Source organism: Sturnus vulgaris, unplaced genomic scaffold, assembly GCF_052056855.1.
Source record: "Sturnus vulgaris isolate bStuVul1 unplaced genomic scaffold, bStuVul1.hap1 Scaffold_195, whole genome shotgun sequence".
In the NCBI taxonomy this organism is placed as follows: Eukaryota; Metazoa; Chordata; class Aves; order Passeriformes; family Sturnidae; genus Sturnus; species Sturnus vulgaris.
In genome coordinates, this window is record NW_028276170.1 from 4,062,650 (window position 1) to 4,067,258 (window position 4,609).

The following is a 4,609-nucleotide window of genomic DNA, read 5'->3' on the forward strand; positions in this document are numbered from 1 at the left end:
TGGCAGCAAGGATTGGCCCCAGTGTGTGGAGATGCCAAAGGAGGGTGCCCAGGCAGAGGATTTCAGCAGAGGATCTGTGGGCAGGCCCAGGGGCTTGGCCCGATGTGGAGCCCTGGCTGCTGCTGCGTTGCCTTCAGTGCAGGGTCAGTGGTGCCCTCCCATGCTGCTCCTGCAGCCAGGAATTCCAAATTCCTTTGGCATGGCACTGTTTAACATCCACATCCCATTCCAATTTCTTTTCTGAGTCTGGTAGAGCCATGGCAGGGGTTCAATCACTTTGTTTTTTCATTTTCTCAAGTTTTGTACTTTTTCTTATGTCCAGAGCATAATATTAAGGCTCTCTGGGGTTAAAAAGTCATACAATATTCAGGCTGGAACAGAGAATCCTCAATGCAGGTCCTGCAATTCACTCTTAATCCCCTGAATTGTCCCAGCTCCATTTTAGTGATGGGTAATGTTAGTTCTGAGGTTGCCTGGTCCCTCCCTGGGTCAATACACCACAAACCTTCAGTCAAAGTATGTCCCAAATATATAATCTTTTTCTCCAGCATTTGCACTTTTTTTTCAAATACTCAAAGATGCTTTTTAGCCTGAACATTCAGCCAATTCACAGAGGCTTCTTCTACCACTTCTTGTCCTTCTTATTGGAGCAAGTCATCCACATCCTGCATTAACCCAATCACTGGGGATGGGGTAAATTCTTGTGATATTTTCTGCAAGGCTTGCCCCAATAAGGCTGGTGCTTCCGTGCATCCCTGCAGAAGGACCGTCCATGTCTTTTCCATTTTCCCTGGGAAAACAGTGACCCCTTGGGCCCTGGGGTTCATCCCTGAGGGGCTGTAGAAACTCTGCCATGGCCTTTGCCTTCCCCTTGGCCTTTTCCTCCTCCCTTCCTGCATTCCCCTGCTGTGCCTTTGTGACCAAGTGCTCCAGGGGCTTCTTCAGCCCCTCCTGCAGCCCCCTCAGTGCCTGGGGGTGCTCATCCTCTGACAGCTGCTGAGCTTTCTGCAAAATCATTCCTTTCTGCAGTGACCCAAGGAAAATGCTTAAAAGCTAACCTGGATGCTTGCACGTCCAATGCCCATTTCCCAGCTGTTCCTTTGTGCTGCTGCTCCTTGTGCTGTGGCTGCCGTGGCCAGCCCGTATCCCAGAGCCGGTGCCTGTCCTGCCGCAGTGTCCAAACGCGGCCCCCCCGGCGGGCAGGGCCGGCAGCTCCACGGGGCCGGGCAGCGGCCGGGGCGTCCCGCAGCCTCCTGGGGGCCGGGGGCCACTGCCGGGCCTGCAATTGCCGGGGGGTGCTGGGCTCAGGCAGCGCCCGGCGCTGAGCCCCGGCTGCCCCACAGCCCCGGCCCGGCCCCGCAGCTCCCCACAGGCCCCCAGCCCGTGCTCCCGGTGCCGCCCCTCTGCGCCCGCTCCTGCCGCTGCCCAGCACAGAGAAACCCCCTGCAATCCTGACCTCCTTGTGTGCCTGTCCTGGCAACCAAAGGATCAGCATCAGGTGGCAACATCTGTGGATGAGAGCCTGCTGGAAAACATCCCCATCCTCAGTATTTTTCTCTTCCTCCTCTTTTCCATCATTCTTTGTCTTCCCACATAGATTCCTGCCGCTGCTGCTTCTTGCCTGAACCATATTCTCTGCACTTCTCATCACACCAACACCATCCATCCCCTGTTGTCTAAATCCCTTCTGGACTTCCCTTATTGCTCCCCTGTGTCTCCCTGCCCTTGATTACCTCTGGGAGAATGGGCAAACTTCCTCAACATGCTTCCAAGGGCCCCTTCAGAGATATTTTGGGATCATCATCCCTTTTTCCGGGATCCCTTCCTGGCTTTCCCTTTCTATCTTCAATGGGTGCCCAGCCATGTTTAGTCCCCGAAGATGCCACTGTAGTCCCTGCTGAGATTTTCAGTGCTCTCTGGCTGCCGACTCTTCCCAGCCCCCCTGATCTGTCACTCGTCTGTCTCCTGGCCCCAGCGCCCCCCGGCAGGGGAATTTGGGGAGGTGGGAGGGGGGGAGCGCCAAGGCCGGGCCCCCCCGCGCTGTGGTGGCGGCAGCGGCTGCAGTGGGGAGCGAGTGCGGGCGGGAGCGGCCGAGAGCCCAGCGCTGCCCCAGCCCGAGCTGCCCCAGCTCCATCGCTGCCCCTGCGCTGGGATGCTGTGGGTTTGGGGGGAAGAGGGAGCCGGCAGTGGGTGCTGGGCCTGGGGGCAGCAGGAGAAGGGAAGGAGAAGCAGGGTTGAAGAACAAAATGGTCAAATAATGCATATGGGAGGAGCAGGTGGGATTGTGCATGAGAAGGAGGAATAGTAGGAGGAAGAGAAATGTGAGGAAAAGCAGGGACACAGGAGAAGGAGGAGCAGAAAAGAGAAGCAACACAAGTTTCCATCCCTCCCTCTATCTACAGCCTCACCCCTGCAGCCCCAAGTTCAGTGCCCCCCTCCAAATGCAGCAGGTGACCAGAGAGGGGGATCTATGATTTTCTGAAGGGTCAATCTTGGTGTTTGAAAGCTTCATTGGGGTAAAAGTTGGTGCTTTATTTCTTTTGCTGGGACTGAATCTTTGTATTTCAAGGGGATTTTGGCTGAATCTTGCTTTGTGGGGCGTTTTTGATGTGTATCTTGAGGTTTGGAGGATTTTGGGGCTGAATCTTGGTGTTTCAGAGGTTCTTACAGACACAATATGGCCAATAATTTTCTGGGATGAACTTGGGCAAGGGGGAACAGCCAGCTCAAGGCACTCCCCTCTTGTTTTTTCCCCAAACCAGGATTTTTCATTCCCAAGGCGTTGGCAGATGGAGGAGGAGGAAAAGGCCCGGAGATCTCTCTTGAGGAGGGGCTGCAAACCCAGCCCAGGGAGCTGGGAGGAGGAAAGACCCTCCCTGAGCCGGGAAGGCGGCCGGAGATCCAGGCAGAGCTCAGAGCTGGTGGAGAAGCCTCCTGGAGGGGAGAAGCCCCACAAGTGCTTGGAATGTGGGAAGGGTTTCAGCTACAGGTGCAGGCTGATCTGACACCAGAGGATCCACACTGGGGAAAAGCCCCACAAGTGTGGAGAATGTGGGAAGGGTTTCAGCCATAGCTCCAGCCTGATCTCGCACCAGAGGATCCATGCTGGAGACCGGCCGTACACCTGCTTGGAACGTGGGAAGAGCTTTGGGTGGAGTTCTCACCTGAGAAGACACCAGCGCATCCACACTGGAGAGAGGCCCTACGAGTGTCCCAAGTGCGGGAAGAGGTTTCAGACAAGCTCCCATGTCCTTTTACATGAGCGGATTCACACAGAGGAGAGGCCCTTCCGCTGCCCCGACTGCAGGAAAGGCTTCAAGCACAACTCCACCCTCACTGCCCACCGGCGCATCCACACTGGGGAGAGGCCCTACGAGTGTCCTGAGTGTGGGAAGAGCTTCTCACACAGCTCAACCTTGACCAAACACCAACGGAGTCTCCACTAAGGGAAGCCCTGTGAGTGCCCCGAGTGTGGGAAGAGCTTCGTGCTCTGCTCCAGCTCCATCCCCCATGGGAGGATCGGTGTTGGATGATCCCCAGTGACCCCCATTGGGCAGAGCCCTGGTGATCCGTGGTCCTGGTGATCCCTGTTGGGTGGAGGGAAGGGGTTGGAGAGATTTCTTTCCCTTCTCCTTGTCCCGCGGTGATTTGGTTGGTAATAAATTCCCTCGCTGTGCCCAGGCTGGCTCTGTTGTTCCCGTGCCGGTGCTCGGGGCGGGATCTCTCCTGTTCCTTCTCTCAACTTCCGGGCCTCTCCTCATCCAATCAGAGAATGCGATGGAGAAATTCAGCCAATGAGAGAGAGCAGCTATGATGACTCAGCGGTTGCCGGGCAGACCCGCAGCACCCAGTGTTCCCCACCTGGGCAGGGTCTGCAGCGGCTGCTGGGACAGGAGCTTTGTGGGCAGAGAAAAGGGGGTAACACTGAGCCAGGGTTCCCCAGGGGGAGCACACAGGCTCTGGAGGAGGGGGCACACGACTCGCTAGGACTCCCTCTCACCTTCTTGCACAGGTAGAAGCCGAACTCCAGTGCCAGGAAGATGAAGCCCAGCACGGAGTCCCCAGTCCCCATCAGCACCTTGGTGTCGATGGTGTCTGGCAACATCTCTGGGGGTTCACAAGGGTCAGAACCCCCCAAAATCTGTCACAGATACCCGAAACCCCTCTAAGCACCCTCCCAATTGCCTCCAGCCCAAGCAGGACCCCTTAAAATCTCCTCCCAGTCACTTTTCCAGCACAACCAGCCTCTGCTTTTCCATCCCTGGTCTTCTTCCATCGCCTCCAGGCTCACTCAAATCCCTCCCAGTTACACCCAGCATCCCCAGACTCCCTCCCAGTGCCCACCAAGACCCCCGGAACCCCATCCCACCCTCCCCAACATCCTTCAGACTCCTTAGCCATTCTAGAACCCCCAGCCTTACTCCCAGTTTAAACCAGGCTATCTCAAACTCTCTCCCAGTTACTCCCAGCACACCTCAATTCCCCTACCAGCCCCCCCAATACCTTCCTCACTCCCCCCACACTGTGGGGTCCGGGCCGTGCCCCAGTGCCGGCTCAGGGGGTGCTCCAGGCTGACGTGCTCCACCTGGAGCTGGAGCTGAGCCCGTGC

At 56.9% G+C, this 4,609-nt stretch overlaps 1 pseudogene; it reads left to right on the forward strand.

Annotated features, from left to right (window-relative positions):
• The first annotated feature begins 2,789 nt into the window (after positions 1-2,789).
• Positions 2,790-3,446, forward strand: LOC148218017 (uncharacterized; annotated as a pseudogene).
• Positions 3,447-4,609: the final 1,163 nt, after the last annotated feature.